The sequence below is a fragment of the Lactuca saligna genome, chromosome 3 (assembly GCF_052625555.1).
Source record: "Lactuca saligna cultivar CGN05327 chromosome 3, ASM5262555v1, whole genome shotgun sequence".
Classification (NCBI taxonomy): domain Eukaryota; kingdom Viridiplantae; phylum Streptophyta; class Magnoliopsida; order Asterales; family Asteraceae; genus Lactuca; species Lactuca saligna.
The window spans coordinates 142,790,022-142,809,477 of record NC_136419.1 but is presented as its reverse complement, the minus strand read 5'-3'; positions in this window follow the sequence as shown (position 1 = coordinate 142,809,477).

Below are 19,456 nucleotides of genomic sequence, written 5' to 3'. Positions count from 1 at the left end.
AGCTCGTCGAGTGCATGAACCAACTCGGCGAGTTGGATCGATTTGATCACTTTTTAGGCATGGACTCGTCGAGTCTCCTGATGGACTCGCCGATTCTGATGCCCAGATAGCAAACAACGTCGATTTTTTAAGTAGTTTTGCAAGTATAACAAGAAAACAAGCCTAGGCTCTGATACCACTGTTGGGTTTTGAGCATTCTAACACTCCTAAGTGTACATGCAACCCTAAATACCTTGGATCTATGTTTTCTCTATTATACATACAAATATGAACTTTCCAAGGTATTCATCCTAACTAGCATAATAATATGATTCATATGAATATATATCAAGTTAGAATTACATACCTCTTTGATGTAGAAAGTCTTCATGAAGCTTGAGTGCCTAGTGCCCCAAGTGTGACACCTCAAATGGTTCACACAACACCAAATACACTTGGAATAACTTGAGAGAAACTTGAACACTCCTTGAAATCATCTAGCCCTCACACTCACATATAGTGCACGATTTCTTGAGCCATGGGATTCTTTTATATGGTGGCTATTAGGGTTACACCATGTAATTCATGAATTTACCCATTCCTTATGTTCCATGGATTTTATCCTCCATGGAGTATCCATGGGTCACCCCATGGACTTAGTCCAACATAAGGAATCTTGGATCACAAGCCCACATATATAAGAATGAATGATTTACACAATCAACCCATATATTTAATTAGTCTCCTTTTGATCACTTAATTAATTCCAAATTAATTCTTCATTAATACTAATTAAATAACCTTATTAATATATTAGAACTTATAATATATTAACAAACCTTAAGTGTTATTTCTCTCATTTTAGTCTATCCAAATGCATGATGTCATGCAACACAAATGGACCATGTCGGGTCGGGTCAAGTCTTACCAATTATAGTTATGGACTTAAACATTAGTCCAACAGTCTCTACACGACTCGCAACTGGTCGCACACCTGCTGAATCAACTCGGTAGTCTTGAGCATTACCTCAGTGCTCACCATGACTCGATGCCCAACCTCGTCCCAACCCACTGGGGTCCTGCACCTCCATCCATATAACATTTCGAATGGAGCTCGGTCAATACTGGCATGATTTCTTTGTAAAAACCAATGCCCCAGCTGCATTCATGGACTTCATGAGCAGAGTGTGTAGGCTAATGTTGGATCGGTTGGTAATTGTTTTTATTGATGATATTCTAGTCTACTCTAAGACTAGGGAGCATCACGAGCAACATTTGAGGGAGGTACTGGGGACTATGAGGGAGGAGAAAATTTATGCGAAGTTGTCCAAATGCAATTTCTGGCTGTGGGAAGTTCTGTTTTTGGGGCATGTTATCAATCAAAACGGAATTTTGGTCGACCCAGCCAATGTGGAGGCTATGATACGGTGGGAGGTACCGAAAAATGCCTCCGAGATTCGTAGCTTCTTGGGTTTTGCGGGCTACTATCAGAGATTTATCCAGGATTTCTCCAAGATTGATGTGTCATTGACCCGCTTGACCAAGAAGAATGTGACCTTTCAGTGGGGTGAGGATCAGCAAATGACGTTTGAGACCCTGAGACGGAGGTTATGCGAGGCTCCGATTCTAGTGCTACCTGAGGGGTTGGATGATTTAGTGGTGTATTGTGATTCATCGATTTCAGTGTTGCGTGCGGTATTAATGTAGAGGGGGAATGTTATTGCTTACACCTCATGGCAGTTGAAGCCTCACAAGGCGAATTACCCCACGCATGATATGGAGCTGGGGGCGTTGGTGTTTGCCCTCAAGATCTGGAGGCACTATTTGTATGGTGTGTGGCTCACCATTTATACGGACCACAAGAGTCTACAGTATTTGATGGACCAAAAAAACCTCAACATGCGGCAGAGGAGATGGTTGGATGTTCTGAAGGATTATGATTACGAGATTTTATACCATCCAAGGAAGGCCAATGTGGTGGCTGACGCATTGTGTGACATCCCCAAAATCACGGCCAGAAAAGACCGGTTTTGTTTATACTTTATTTCAAAATCAGAGTTATCTTTTAATAAAAGGGTTGCAGGATTTGTCCCAAAACAATAATATGATAAAGATTTATCAAAAGCATTTCCATAGAAATGTATTTCATTAAAAGACTCGGGATGTCATGTTCGTACAGATCAAAAGTATAAACAGTACAATATAAGCCTTACTACATTATTTCATATCTACAGGCCTATATCCGTAATCCCTCGTCCAAAACATCACACCTATGCTCATGCGCCACTACCTGTAATACATAAAACTGAGTGGGTCAGGCTTGGGAGCCTGGTGAGCACATAGGGTTTTCAACCCACAATAAATAAGTTTATTAATTTCATCAATCAACAATAACCCGATTACCCATTCCCGTTATCCTCACTTTACGTCCCTAAACACCTATCATAAGGGACCTAGCCTAAGGATCATCATCGGGACGGACACTACTGCTAAGGGGATTCCTCAGCAATAAATGTCCTAATAGGAAACCATGTGGGGGATGGAGTACACCGGTGAACACATCGTTCATAACACCTACAGGTTGCGAGCCTGCTAGTGTTCCACTGGACTGTCTAGAAGAGTCCGTGGTCGTCATCTATACTCCGCTAGATGACTGGATCAACAACAACAACATCGATGCCTCTCATCATTTTATCACACATCACCTATTACATCTACCCATGTTTTACCCCAACATTTTCGTAGATATAAAATACATATACAGTTTAAATCATTGAAAACATGTATAACAACGTTCATCTAGCATAGATAGCAAGTATTCAGATAATATGCACACATAGCACGTAATTTATATAAAATACTTCATATCTATGTGTGAGTTGAAAGTAACTATGCACTCACCTGATTAGGTGGTGACTCAGCACTCGGACAACGCTTCGCTACTCTCAAAATGATATTCCTTCGATAAAACCTAGTATCGATACCACTAGGGTTTAGTCTAATGATAACCGTGACAAATTAATTGTCTGACTATTATTATTATTATATAAGTGTTAATAACACTTAATATAACTCATAATAATAGCCCAAATAATTATTTTAAGGACCTAATAACATTCCTATATTAAAACATAAGCTAAACTAAAGATAGGATAGGTACAGCTCACTTACAGTGGGTTTTTCTCGAAAACCGGGCTTCACTGGAGCAGCGTTCCCGAGCCGAAAGGCTCTTTTCTCGGGACTCCGGGAGCCTCGGGGCTTCCTTCGGGTGCTAGGGGGTTTACCTAGGCTTTTAGGGGGGTTAGGGAGCTTAGAGAGAGAGTTTAGAGAGAGAAAGAAGAGGGGTGAGGGGTGAGGAAATGACGGAACCCGGCACCTCTATTTATAGGGGAGGATTCTGATGGACTCGCCGAGTAGGGGGGACCTACTCGCCGAGTTGGTCCATGTGGTGGCCTTCTGGTGGTGCCACGTGTCCAATTCTGGTGGTGCCACGTCACCCCTATCGCGTGTCAGCCCTCAAACTTAGAAAAATCATAACTTTCGCATACGAGCTCCGTTTTCGACGTTCTTTATATCCATGCATAGGTAAAATCAAGATTTACAACTTTCGTTTATACTCCGTCGGCTAATTCTCGACCGATCTCAAATTTAACAGTAGGAGGCGTTTAGACTGTTAAATGACCGCGAAGAGTTCATAACTCCTTCATACGGACTCCGTTTTCATCTGTCTTTTTACCGTTGAGTTCCTATGAATGAGATCTTCAACTCTCATTTAGGTCGCGTAAGCCAAAAACCGCTCGAACTAAAATTCGAGTTTCGGGCCGTGCACTGCTAAGCCGAATCTTAGAAAAATCATAACTTCTTCATACGAAGTCAGATTTGGGTGTTCTTTTTATCGATGTTCTTAGTTTAACATATTCTACGACTTTTGTTTAGATTGCTAAGGCTAAAAAGTCTTCTATCGTGAATTCACTATTTACGTCTCCCGGTGCCGTGTCGGTTTTGCCGTAAAACTTCGGCGGGTCATAACTTCTTCGTTATAGCTCGGATTTCGGCATTCTTTATATCTACGGAAACCTTGAGACATATTCTACAACTTTGTGTAGAGATATCAGGATTATCTCACACTTTAATTTTGACACTCATTTTTATTCTTTATTAATTATACATTTATAATTAAATAATAAACACATAAACACACATAATTCACATAATACTCAAATATTTCATATTTATTACTTCAAAAAGAGTTACAATAGTTGACCTAGACTATTACATTGACAAAAATGCTTAGCCCTGAAACCCGAGCGTTACAATTCTCTCCCCCTTAGGATGATTCCGTCCCGGAATCATGCATCAGCAAACAGATGTGGATAGCGACTCATCATGTCATCCTCTGTTTCCCAAGTGAGATTCGGCCCATTCGAATGTTTCCATCGGACTAGCACCAAGTCTACCATCTTGCGTCGTAACTTCTTAGTCTTACGGTCAACAATTGCCTCAGGCTCTTCAATCAGCCGTTTATTCTCATCCATCTTTAACTCTGAAATTGGAATTATGTCGGGAACATCTCCCATGAATTTCCTCAAATAACACACATGGAAGGTGTTATGAATACCATTGAGTTCTTCGGTAAATTCCAGCTTGTAAGCTTGGTTCCCAATCTTCTGAAGAACTTTGAACGGTCCAATAAACCTTGGACTCAACTTTCCTCGTTTCCTAAATCGTATAAGTCCCTTCCACGGTGAGACTTTAAGCAAAACGGAATCCCCAACTTCGAAGGTTATCGGTCGTCTTTTCTTGTCAGCATAGCTCTTCTGACGATCCTGAGCTGCTAACATTCTTTCCCTAATCACCTTCAATTTCTCAGCAGTCTCATGGACCATATCGGGGCCCATAAACTGCTTCTCTCTGGCTTCAAGCCAACAAGACGGCGTACGACACTTCTGTCCATACAAGGCCTGATAAGGTGCCATCTTGATGCTCGAGTGAAAACTATTGTTGTAGGAAAATTCTACTAGAGGTAAGTGCTCGTCCCAATTCCCTTGGAATTCGAGGGTACATGCTCTCAACATATCTTCCAATGTCTGAATCGTTCTTTCGCTCTGACCATCAGTTTGCGGATGGTAAGCAGTACTCAAACACAACTTTGTACCCAACTCCTCTTGTAGACTCCTCCAAAACCTCGACGTGAAACGACTATCACGATCTGACACAATCGTAAGAGGGACACCGTGAAGTCTTACAATTTACTTCACGTAAGCATTTGCGAGCTTATCCATAGACCACTTCTCGTTGGCTGCTATGAAGTGTGCACTCTTGGTGAAACGATCCACGACTACCCAAATCATGTCGTGTCCGTTCTTCGTTCTGGGCAGTTTAGTCACAAAATCCATGGTGATGTCTTCCCATTTACCCATGGGTACAGGTAAAGGTTCTAAACTCCCATACGGTTTCTGATGTTGTGCCTTAACCCTCGCACATGTTACGCACTCAGCCACATACTTCGCAACATCGAGCTTCATCGTCGGCCACCAGTAGTAGGGTTTTAGGTCCCTATACATTTTAGTGCTACCGGGATGAATCGAGTACATGGTCTTGTGTGCTTCTTCCATTAGAAGATCTCTTATTCCTCCCGTCTTAGGTACCCAAATTCGATCTTGGAATACCTTCAGTCCTCGACTGTTCGTACCGAACATTAACGTTTTTCCCAAACGTTCTTTCTTTCGGTCATTCTTTTCTAAAGCTTCTTCTTGAGCTTTCCTGATACTTTCCACAATCGTTGAGACGACTTCAATTCTTAACGCTCTTGGCCTTTTCCTTTCAAGATTGACTTTCCGACTGAGAGCATCAGCAACAATATTTGCTTTACCCGGGTGGTAAAGTATCTCACAGTCGTAGTCCTTGAGAAGTTCTAGCCAACATCGTTGCCTCATGTTCAACTCCTTCTGATTAAAGAGATACTGGAGACTCTTATGATCAGTGAAGAGCTTGCACTTCGTGCCGTAGAGGTAATGCCTCCATATCTTTAAGGCAAATACTACCGCTGCCAACTCCAGATCATGAGCGGGGTAGTTCTTTTCGTGCTCTTTCAATTGTCGAGATGCGTATGTTATCACCTTTTCTCTTTGGGTCAGAACACAACCCAACCCGACTCCAGATGCATCACTATAAACTGCGAAATCTTCGACTCCATCGGGTAGAGAAAGTATCGGTGCTTCACACAACTTCTTCTTTAGCTTCTCGAACGCCTCATCGTGTTTCTCACTCCATGTATACGTAGCTCCTTTATGGGTCAAAGCTGTTAATGGAGCAGCTATCGAAGAAAAGCCTTGGATAAATCGTCGATAATATTCGGCTAATCCTAGAAAGCTTCGAATCTCCGTGGGACTCTTCGGACGTTCCCACTTCATTACAGCCTCGATCTTGGCGGGGTCAACCATTATTCCTTCTTGGTTAACAACATGACCCAAGAATTGGACTTCCCGTATCCAAAAGTCGCATTTGGAGAACTTTGCAAAAAGCTTCTCCTTCTTTAACACCTCCAACACTTCTCGTAGATGCTTGCCGTGCTCCTCCTGGCTTTTCGAGTAGATGAGAATGTCGTCGATGAACACTATCACGGATTTATCGAGGAATGGTTTACAAACCCTGTTCATCAAATCCATGAATGCTGCGGGAGCATTGGTTAGTCCGAATGACATAACCAAGAACTCGTAGTGTCCATATCTTGTTCTGAATGCAGTCTTCTCAATATCCTGCTCTCTCACCTTCAGCTGATGATATCCTGACCTAAGATCGATCTTTGAGAAGTAGCTCGAACCTTGCAGCTGATCGAATAGGTCATCAATCCTCGGCAATGGATACTTGTTCTTCACCGTTGCCTTATTCAGCTCTCGGTAGTCTATGCACATCCTCATGCTTCCGTCCTTCTTCTTCACGAATAACACCGGAGCTCCCCAGGGTGATGAACTAGGTCGAATGAATCCGCTGTCCAACAAATCCTGAAGTTGTGTCATGAGCTCCTTCATCTCTGTCGGTGCTAATCGGTAAGGTGGCTTTGCTATCGGTGTTGTTCCTGGTAATAAGTCTATACGAAACTCCACTTGCCTATCAGCTGGTAATCCGGGAAGATCTTCAGGAAAGACTTCTGGATAATCGCACACAACCAGTATATTCTGCACCTCTTTCTTTTCTTTCTTAGCATCGATTACGAATGCCAAGTTCGATGCACATCCCTTGGACAAACATTTCCTGGCTTTCATCAAGGAGATGATTCCAGAACTCACTCTGCGTTTGTCCCCGTACACCATAAATGATTCCTTTCCGGGTGGGTTTATCCTAACTATCTTCTTTCGACATAATATCTCGGCATCGTTGGCGCTAAGCCAATCCATACCCAAAACGATGTCGAAACCGTTTAACTCTATGGGTAATAGTTCCTCCTGGAATTCGTTTCCGTTTAGGTCAATGACGATGTTCCTAATACGATTACTAACAGGTACGAATTTACCGCTGGCAACTTCTACGATCAGGGCATTATCTAGTTTTTCTACAGGTAATGCTAATTTCGCACTAAATTTATGCGACACAAAGGAGTAGTTGGCTCCGGAATCAAACAGTATATTTGAGGCAAACCATTTACAAGAAAGGTACCTGAAGCGACGTCTGCTGCCTCCTTTGCAGCCTCGAGCGTCATCTGGAAGGCTCTCGCCTTCGGCTTCGGTGGTATGTTGGGTCTTCCTGCCTCCTTCTTCTTCGGGCAGTCCTTCAAAATGTGCCCTTCTTCATTACACCCATAACAGGCCTTCTGGTTGAGGGTGCATTCATTAGCATAGTGCCCAGGCTTTCCGCATTTGTAACAAGTGACCCCTCCATCACACTTCCCAGAGTGCTTCTTCTTGCACTTGTCACACCACTTTGCTTCTGATCCTCCTCCTCTCAAACCAGACTTCGAGAATCTACCTTTCTTACCGGACCTCGAGGATACGTCAGATTTCCTTTTCTCTCCCACTTCCGCTCTCTCCAGACCCTTCTCTCGTATCTGGGTCTCCACATTCTTAGCAGCCCAGATGGCGGCTTTCAGAGTGGTAGTTTGCTTGACCATTGGACCGAAGTCCGCTGGTAATCCGAGGGCAAATTTGTTAACCTTGGAGAGTTCAGTTGGGACGGGGTGAGGAACAAGCTTCATTTTCTCAGTAAAGCTTGCAGCATATTCAGTAACACTCATTCTTCCCTTCTTCAGATTCCGGAATTCGTTGTTGATCTCCAGAAGATCCTGCTCAGAGCAGTATTGCATCTTCAACTGTACCAGAAAATCCTCCCACGACATTTTGCTTGCTTCACCTTTGGGCATTGAATCAGCTAATAGCTTCCACCAGCTTAGTACTCCAGATTTCAATAGAGGAACTGCGAGAGCAGTCTTCTGCCTATTGCTACACTTGCAACTCTCAAACATTGTCTCCATCTCAGAGATCCAGTTCATGACTTCCACCGGCGTCGGGCTTCCCGATAGACTCGGTGGCTTGGATGCCATGAAATCCTTGTATTTGCATCCACGTCCATCATTTCCTCCATCCTGGTGGTTTTGCCTAACTATCGGTGGGTTGGCTTGACCAATAGTCCCACTGTAGTTTCCTTCTTCAGTTTGCCCTTCGTTCAACTCGGGCTGTTCGATCTGAATAGTTGCTTTCTCTCGATTTTGCTGGAGCAAACGCCTGGTTTCCTCCATTTGATGATCCAACATTGCCTGGATCATCCCTTGCACTCCGGCCATCGTTATTGGTCCGGCAGCGGCTTCCACAACTGGTATTTGTTCTAACACTGGGGGTTGGTGTCTGTTCCCATTTGCGTTCACGGTTCCGCTACGGGTCCTTGCCATCTTGATCTATACACCGAATAAGGTGAATTTAGATCTTTATTTAGGAGAGACGTTTTAAATCGTCCTTATCACTCCGAAACGTTTCCATGCTAGTTCTAATATCGTAGTCGTACGTTTAGAATCCTAAACACATAAGGTTTCCAGATCCGGTCGGCAACAGACCATAGATCCTAACAAAATAACAGCATATCATGCATAAAGCATTTAGCACATAAAAGCATTTTAGGCACAATTCCTAAAATAAGCTAGTGCTCACACCTCACAATCATCGCTTAGCATTCTAAGTTTAAGTCTAGAAATCCTGCAAATTCCTAGTTCGCTTAAACTAATGCTCTGATACCAACTGTGACATCCCCAAAATCACGGCCAGAAAAGACCGGTTTTGTTTATACTTTATTTCAAAATCAGAGTTATCTTTTAATAAAAGGGTTGCAGGATTTGTCCCAAAACAATAATATGATAAAGATTTATCAAAAGCATTTCCATAGAAATGTATTTCATTAAAAGACTCGGGATGTCATGTTCTTACAGATCAAAAGTATAAACAGTACAATATAAGCCTTACTACATTATTTCATATCTACAGGCCTATATCCGTAATCCCTCGTCCAAAACATCACACCTATGCTCATGCGCCACTACCTGTAATACATAAAACTGAGTGGGTCAGGCTTGGGAGCCTGGTGAGCACATAGGGTTTTCAACCCACAATAAATAAGTTTATTAATTTCATCAATCAACAATAACCCGATTACCCATTCCCGTTATCCTCACTTTACGTCCCTAAACACCTATCATAAGGGACCTAGCCTAAGGATCATCATCGGGACGGACACTACTGCTAAGGGGATTCCTCAGCAATAAATTTCCTAATAGGCAACCATGTGGGGGATGGAGTACACCGGTGAACACATCGTTCACAACACCTACAGGTTGCGAGCCTGCTAGTGTTCCACTGGACTGTCTAGAAGAGTCCGTGGTCGTCATCTATACTCCGCTAGATGACTGGATCAACAACAACAACATCGATGCCTCTCATCATTTTATCACACATCACCTATTACATCTACCCATGTTTTACCCCAACATTTTCGTAGATATAAAATACATATACAGTTTAAATCATTGAAAACATGTATAACAACGTTCATCTAGCATAGATAGCAAGTATTCAGATAATATGCACACATAGCACGTAATTTATATAAAATACTTCATATCTATGTGTAAGTTGAAAGTAACTATGCACTCACCTGATTAGGTGGTGACTCAGCACTCGGACAACGCTTCGCTACTCTCAAAATGATATTCCTTCGATAAAACCTAGTATCGATACCACTAGGGTTTAGTCTAATGATAACCGTGACAAATTAATTGTCTGACTATTATTATTATTATATAAGTGTTAATAACACTTAATATAACTCATAATAATAGCCCAAATAATTATTTTAAGGACCTAATAACATTCCTATATTAAAACATAAGCTAAACTAAAGATAGGATAGGTACAGCTCACTTACAGTGGGTTTTTCTCGAAAACCGGGCTTCACTGGAGCAGCGTTCCCGAGCCGAAAGGCTCTTTTCTCGGGACTCCGGGAGCCTCGGGGCTTCCTTCGGGTGCTAGGGGGTTTACCTAGGCTTTTAGGGGGGTTAGGGAGCTTAGAGAGAGAGTTTAGAGAGAGAAAGAAGAGGGGTGAGGGGTGAGGAAATGACGGAACCCGGCACCTCTATTTATAGGGGAGGATTCTGATGGACTCGCCGAGTAGGGGGGACCTACTCGCCGAGTTGGTCCATGTGGTGGCCTTCTGGTGGTGCCACGTGTCCAATTCTGGTGGTGCCACGTCACCCCTATCGCGTGTCAGCCCTCAAACTTAGAAAAATCATAACTTTCGCATACGAGCTCCGTTTTCGACGTTCTTTATATCCATGCATAGGTAAAATCAAGATTTACAACTTTCGTTTATACTCCGTCGGCTAATTCTCGACCGATCTCAAATTTAACAGTAGGAGGCGTTTAGACTGTTAAATGACCGCGAAGAGTTCATAACTCCTTCATACGGACTCCGTTTTCATCTGTCTTTTTACCGTTGAGTTCCTATGAATGAGATCTTCAACTCTCATTTAGGTCGCGTAAGCCAAAAACCGCTCGAACTAAAATTCGAGTTTCGGGCCGTGCACTGCTAAGCCGAATCTTAGAAAAATCATAACTTCTTCATACGAAGTCAGATTTGGGCGTTCTTTTTATCGATGTTCTTAGTTTAACATATTCTATGACTTTTGTTTAGATTGCTAAGGCTAAAAAGTCTTCTATCGTGAATTCACTATTTACGTCTCCCGGTGCCGTGTCGGTTTTGTCGTAAAACTTCGGCGGGTCATAACTTCTTCGTTATAGCTCGGATTTCGGCATTCTTTATATCTACGGAAACCTTGAGACATATTCTACAACTTTGTGTAGAGATATCGGGATTATCTCACACTTTAATTTTGACACTCATTTTTATTCTTTATTAATTACACATTTATAATTAAATAATAAACACATAAACACACATAATTCACATAATACTCAAATATTTCATATTTATTACTTCAAAAAGAGTTACAATAGTTGACCTAGACTATTACATTGACAAAAATGCTTAGCCCTGAAACCCGGGCATTACACATTGAGCCACAAGACGACGAGATCCCCAATCGGGGACATTTGTGTGATGATGACTATAATTTCGCCCTTGTTAGACATGATCAGAGAAGCTCAGGTTAAGGGTATTTATGACATAGGCGATGAAACCCAAGCAACCCTGATGAAGATAACGTCTGACCCTCGCTGTAGAGCACATAATCGGCCTACGTTGCGGTCTCTCGCCATGAATCACCAACTCTCCTCCACTTGGGGTCCAAACTCGAACTAACTGCTTCTCACAGTCGATCACTGCCCCATTAGGGCTCAACCAATCCATGCCCACGATATCCTTGTTCCCACAAAGGAATGGGAACCTAGTCGACTAGATACTGCTCGCTGAATAACTAGAGAGTACATCCTTATTGGACCCTCATAACCAGACCGTCCTATCATCAACAATCTCAACATCAATAGGACAAACCAGCTGTAGACATATCTGCCCAGCCCTGGCGGCCATCAGTAACCCGAAGAGTCACAGGAGCGGGTGCTGACACCGGTCTTGCTGTAGCCAAACTCAAACACTAGGCCTTCTTGTGTCCCTTCTGATTTCAATGAAAAAAAATCAGTTCATATCCCTGGGTGGTGGTAGCTATACAATCCCTGCTATAATGACCCGTCCGGCCACACTTAAAGCAACCAAAACCACCACCACTCTTACACAGTCCCTCGTGCGTCCCACCGCACTTGCCATGACGACTACGACCTGGACGACCCCTCGATCTAGAATCTGATACCTTGGGCCTCTTGTTCGAACCCCCTGATGTCTAAACCTCATCTGACTTCCTCTTCCTCTCCATCTCCAAGTCAATATCCCTCTCTCTGGCTCGAGCTATCATATCCTCCAACGTCTGCCATCTGGATCGGCTCACAAACTGCCAAATGTTGCACCTCAACATCTCATTATATTAGGCCTTCTTCATCTCCTCATCCGCCACATACTCCGGAACCAGAAGTGCCTTCTCCCTAAACATCACGGTGATCTCAACCACTGTCTCTGTAGTCTGGAGGAGATCCTAAATCTCTCGAGCCAACTGTTGCACCTTGATCACTAATGCAAACTGTTGCACCTTAATCACATCAACCGCATCATCACCCAGTGCTTGTCCTACCTCCTCCTACCAGTCTCGTGCCATGTCCTTCAAAAGGCAGGAAGCTAATCTGACATTGCTCCCCTTAGGATAACGACTGGTGCAGAAAGCATTAGCAACATCTGCTAACCAATGCCTGCTCTCAATGGGGTCCTTCACCTTATGGTAGTCCGGAGCTCCACATGCCCAAAACTCCCTGAAATTCAAAATCGTGCTTTTGCTAGCGCCATCATCTCATAATGAAATGAGCTAAATCGCTCATCCAAAACCTCTAGGATACCCTCCCTAAATGTGCCGCAGATCACAGGAGTTTGATCAAGAATGCAACGAGTAATCTTTGACAAGAGGAACTCCCTAGTCTACTCATTGAGCTGCCCAGCTCCAGATCCTGAGCCTGAACCCTCCTCGACACCAAAACTGCCAATAGGTCTGCCCCGCAATACCATCATACTAAAAATAGACCATATAAACCATAAGAATACACACAATCACAACTCTACAAGCTCCTTGATTTTATTGTAGCTCTCATTGAATCAAGTAAGGATCCTCGACATCTAATAGTACGGGCCCATACTACCTTCTACATTTACTCTTACTTTCCTCAAGAATTGCTTCGACTCAACCAGGTTACTCTAAATCCATATAACCTTGCCTTACAGATAAGGCTCCTAGCACTAGATTTCATCCTAGGTTTTCCTAGGGAAAACTCCATACCACTCTCTGCCATCAGCTGCAAAATGAACTCCCGCTAACTTCCCCTAACTAGCTCACAAATACAATTACATATCACCACTACTGTAAAAATCCCGACTAAGTCTCGATTACTCTCCGATTAATCCCTAGGCGCTACTCGACCGATTAGAGGGCGCCTAGCGATTAATCCCTACATACATAATGAGTGAAATATTATAAAACGATGAAATTTTAACATTTTGAAGAAGTATTATTTGAATGGAAACTATTTGAGGCATGATTTGTGTTGTATTAATCATATTAACCTATTTTGTTATCATATTAGTGGTATTTACAAACTTTGATATGATATTAGTTATATTTAATGTTTTAAAATTCAAAAAATTAGCAATTAATGGTCTCCGATTAATCTCCGCCTAGCCGATTAATCCCTTGACCCCAGTCCACCAACTAGCTAACGTCGAGCGTTTTTTACAACCTTGCATATCACTAAAACTAAATAATTCTTCGAATGAGAGGTCTCACACTATAACGGTTGGACTCAAACAAGAGCTACACAATAGAGTTAAAACCTAACCCTCTAAAATTATTTAGTTCCCATAGTATGTAATTTAGCATATTCGTTTACTAGTTAGCTGAAGCTAGTTAGAACTCCTAAAAGCACAAAGCAAACCGCATTCGAGCATCAAATAATTGGAACCAATCATAACCTAAACATGTCATCTTATCATTGACTGATCAGTACTAACATGCAACAAGCTCCTACAACAGGCATACAAAGGTATCTCTCCTAGCATCATGTAAAAACTGAGCAGATCCTTAGCCCTAACTAGCATGCGATTCATAGATTCACATATCAAAGCATATCAAATAATATGTATGGGTAATTTGGGAAAACTTACTCGAGCCCAGCTGGTTGCATGCACCACACCCTTTATTATTTTAGAAAAACCATTTTCTTAAAATATATTTCTTTTGAAAAAAACTTTACCAAATCCTTAGTTTGAGTTTAGACACACTCGAGAGTGTGTCCAAATCCCTTAAACCAATGCTCTAATACTAACTTGTAACATCCCAAAAACATGGTCTTAATTTTTTATTTTTTTAATTTAAGTAAAATAGTTTTCAAACATGATCCATACATCCTAATTAAAACAAATGTATTAGAGTGAAATAACAAGTGTTGAATTCATATGGTATGTGCAATGCAATCATCATGAGCCCTTCCCCTTGCAATTGGAAGTACTTGAAACATAAAATGAAAACCATAAGCACAATGCTTAGTGAGTTCCCCAAATTACCCCATACCATACATAATAAATCACATACTTGGCCCCCGCCCAACATCGGGCCTCACTCGACATTGGGCCCTGCACTGCATCGAGCCCCGCTCGGTGTACATATCTGTTATTGTAACATCCCAAGATATACAGTCTAAAAATTTTGTTTTAATTTAATAATAAACCATAGTCATTGAACATCATATAAAAATCATAGACAATGTATCTCAAAATATCGTAAAAATTGTCAAACTATCATAGTATAAACATCCCTAGATAAACTGAAGTTGTGGTATGTGTGATGCCATCAACCCGAGCTCCTCCCTTTGCTAGCGGAAGTACCTCAAACCAAAACTGAAAACCGTAAGCACGAAGCTTAGTGAGCTCCTACAAACTACCACATATCATACAATAACATATAAAGCACATATTGGGCCTTGCCCACTGCATCGGACCGAAGTCCGAAAACTGCATCGGACCAAAGTCCGGAAACTAACCAGGGCCTTGCCCTCTGCATCGGGTCGAAGTTCGGAAACTGCATCAGACCGAAGTCTGGAAACTAACCAGGGCCTTGCCTTCTGCATCGGGTCGAAGTCCGAAAACTGCACCGGACCGAAGTTCGGAACTGGTTGCATCGGACCGAAGTCCAAAACTGATTGGGACCTTGTCCCCTGCATCGGACCGAAGTCCAAAACTGACTGCATCGGACCGAAGTCTGAAACTGACTGAATCATAACATATCATAAACATATCAACTAGCATGAATATAGATACTGCATACTGCATCGTGTCACACCCCCGAACCAGACGACGGAAATGTCCGAGGGCTCGTATGACTTAAATTGAATATCATCACAATGAATATACATGAATCATAACATAAACATCACCATGCATCAATATATTACAACTGACATTGTTCACATCAAGTACATTGTTTAACGTTACACATCTATACATAAATTGTTTGATAGTTTTCAAAAGCAAAACACACCAACATACTTGGTACTTATTCCTCAGCTTACCTGTTACTTGAAAATACAAGTTATTTTGAAAAATGATCAACATATGGAATGTTGGTGAGCTCATAAGCAGGTTGGATATGAAAATGTTTTGTGTAGTTTGAACGCAAACAATCCAGAAAATCCGATATTTTCTGAAAAGACCATTGTTTATAAAAAGGTGTGAAGATCCGTAAATATATGCATGATGATTTCAAAACATGTATAATTGAAAAACTTTGTATTAAATGTACAAGTGAAAATGTTGAATTTCCCTGGAAAACCCGATGTTTTCCAAAATAAAAATATCATATAACGGTTTAAATGGTTATCCATCACATGAATGATTTTGAATTACCTTGATTACTTGATTTATATTGGATTTATTTATGTGAGTCGTTATAACCATGCATGGTCGAGTCTAACTATAGCGAACAACTGAGGTGTGGGGGAGTCACCCCCGTATAGATCTATACACAAACTCTCGCTCTCCCTCCAGGAGACTTTGATTATAACTACAGACTACGACCAGCACACGTTGGTGCCACCTGTTATTACTCACTAAATCCCAATTGACTTTGATTACTATTGATTATCGACCTGTATTTGATTACTTGGACCTTACTAGCAGTACTAATGGGTCACCAAGGCCTAATAGCACTTAAAAACCATTGAGGGTCCCTTAAATATGAAATTGGGCCGTAGGAGGCCCAAAAACATTTATTATTATTCATTGGGCCCAAAATCATGTTAATGGATCACGAAGGCTCCAACAAGCATGATTGGACTTTTAAGCCCAAAGTTTGGATTGTTTACTTGTTTTTAGGAATTGTATAATTGTTGGAAGGTTTGATTGGACGATTGTTATTTTGGATTGACACGAGGCCGCTCGGTTGTTTGTTAACGATTCTTGGAATTATATATATATTCAACTTCAAGAGTTGTAGTTTGTATTTTTTTTTGACTCAAACATCTTGATAGTAAAAGGATTGATTCAAAAAGTTGGTTTGACCCATTTTAGCCCTTCTTTAATAAAGATGACAATTTTAGTCCCTTTTATATAAAAAAAAATACATTTTAAGGCCTTAAATCATTTTCTTGATACATTTGACCTATAGACTTACTCAATTGATATTTTTAGCCCAAAATTTATTCTTTGACAGTTTCAGCCCTTCTAGAAAAGTATTTTGCGGTCAAAGCCCAAACTTTTGCAACTTTTTACTATTTTGGCCCAAAATCCAAAAAGTTTACATTTTTGGTCCTTTTTAGGAAAGAAACACATTTTAAACCTTGAAATAATTTTTTTTTTACCTTTTTATCCCCTGTTTTGAGAAGTTTTTCATTTTAGCCCTTTGAAAATCAGATTTTTCGCAACTTTGGGCTTAATGTGCCGAAAAGCCCAAAAATTGGCCCATTGAGCTATTATTTACATTTCAAGTCCTTTGAAGAGCATAATTGTCACAAAACATTTATTTTAACTGTTTTGACTCTTTTGACCCTCAAGAAAACCATGTATAGCAACTTTTTACCCAACTTTTGTTTATTTGATAATTTAAGCCCCAAAATTTGTTTTATGTTACAATATGTCTATTTTAAATCTTAGAGGGTATTTTTCTTGACTTGTTTAGTGTGGTATACCTTAGATCATGTTTGTTTTCCTTCTTATGTCATAGATCTTGAGATTTCTTCTTTTTTTGTTGCATATTTACCACATAAACACTTACAATCACACATACATGCATAAAATCATACATAGCACACACATACACATAGATATACATATTTTACTTGTCTTCTCCCCCATAAAACTTGTAAAAACCGAAAAAGAGGGGTATGAACTCACCTTGAGGTTTGGATTTGGTTTTGATGAAGATTTGAGAGAAGATTTCAACCTAACAAGCTTCCTTAGAAGTCCTTGAGAGTAGATTGTTTCTAAGGAGTATGATCATGAAGTTGCATGAATTAAAAGATGATTTTTGATGAGGTATAGAAGTTAAACTTTGGATTTAAGTAAGAACTTACCAAGACTTGAAGTGATTTTTGAATGAAAACTCCTTGGAATGCTTCTAATTCTCAAAAATTTGGATGAAAAGGAGAAGAGAGTTCTTATGTGTTTGAGATAGATTTTTGAGAGAGTATGTGTGTGTTTTTCCTTGGTGCTTTCGGCCGAAGAAGAAAAGAGAAGGGAGAAGAGAGATATAAGGATGTGATGGATGCAGGGGAACATGAGATGGTTGCATGGAAGACCAAAATATAATAAGGAGGTGGCTAACCCTCCTTATTTCATTAATTTCCTTTTTTTTGTTTTCTTCTTCTTGGGCCGAGAAAAGGATAAGAGAGAAGAAGATTCGGGCCTTGCATGCTTAAGCCCATATCATGATCCAATTAGATGATTTTTGGCCCAAATGGTCTTTCGAGAGGGTTCACAGCCCAAAATAAATCAAGGAATGATTTTTATGGCTCATTAGGGCTAATTAGGTTAGTTATGGCCCAATAAGATCCATTAGGGTATTTTATTTCATTCTAGGCTCAATATGGCCCAAATTATTAAAATAAATGAAAGTGGGTCCAATTAGAGCCCATTTAAGATTTCTAAGCCCAAAATAGTCAAATTGGAAACTTATTGGCCCATTAGGCCAAATAAGGAAGTCCTAGTTTAAAATGGACTTAAACCGAGATTTCTAGGGTTTTCAATTCTTTGTTGACTATTTGATGTGCTTGCATAAAGTGTTTGATGGGTGTTTTGTTGTTATTGAATAAGCATCGTACATGCTTTCACATTTGTTATCATTGTTGTTGTTACAAAGCATCAAAATTCCTAGTTGTGACACATCGGACCAGGGTCCGGAACACATAACACAAAACATGCTTGAATCACAAAGACATCAAGCAATCTAACTACTGCATCGGACCGAGGTCCGGAACTACTTCTAACTAAACGGGTCGACATTATGGCCATAGAACCGTTCCTACTGGAAGGAAACTCACCTCATAACGCTGGCTGCTGAGATGCTAACTCTAACGTTGGTTGGCTACTGCTCCGGGACTGTCCGACTACAAATCCCACAAACACTATGTCAGGTACTGATAAACGCCCTTAGGGTAAAATGACTATTTACCCCTGGTTAAAGTCAACTTTCAGTTGACCAGACTCGCCAATTTGGGCCGTCAACTCGCCGAGTCCCTATTATCCAATCTAGTCCTTTACCTGCTTTTACTCGTCGAGTTTGGCAAAGACTCGATGAGTTCTTCTTTGATGCTAACATCAAGTCCAACTTTATCCGACTCGCCGAGTTGTATGAACAACTCGTCGAGTTTTCCTTCAACATATGAACACGTCCAGACTGTGACTCACAGAGTCAGATGAACAACTCGTCGAGTCTGAAGAACAACTCGCTGAGTTGAAGAACAACTCGTCGAGTCGCTTGCATGCAAACACCATACAAATGATTTTGATCGATTCCAACGCATGCAACTCATAGATCTGGCTTCCTAGGGTGGTTTTTACATGTAAAGTTTCCAACTTTACATGCATGCATGCATATCCAACTGATTAAAGGGCTCTAAATGGACTAAAAGTGTAGATATAGGCTTGCATACGAATTTGACTCGATAAAGGCAATGGATCTGAGCTTCTAGAGTTTGATCATTACTAGATTTGATGTCCTTTCGCTCTTATAAGCTCTCTATTCATAAACAAGCCAAGGAATGTCCCAAAAATGACTTTATTGGGGTTTTAATGGAGGTTCAAACATGGAAACAGTAAATGTTTGAGTTGTACCTCACAAAGCTCTGAAATGGATTCAAGATCTTGGATCTTCTTCTCCTCCTTTGGATCTACCCTCCTT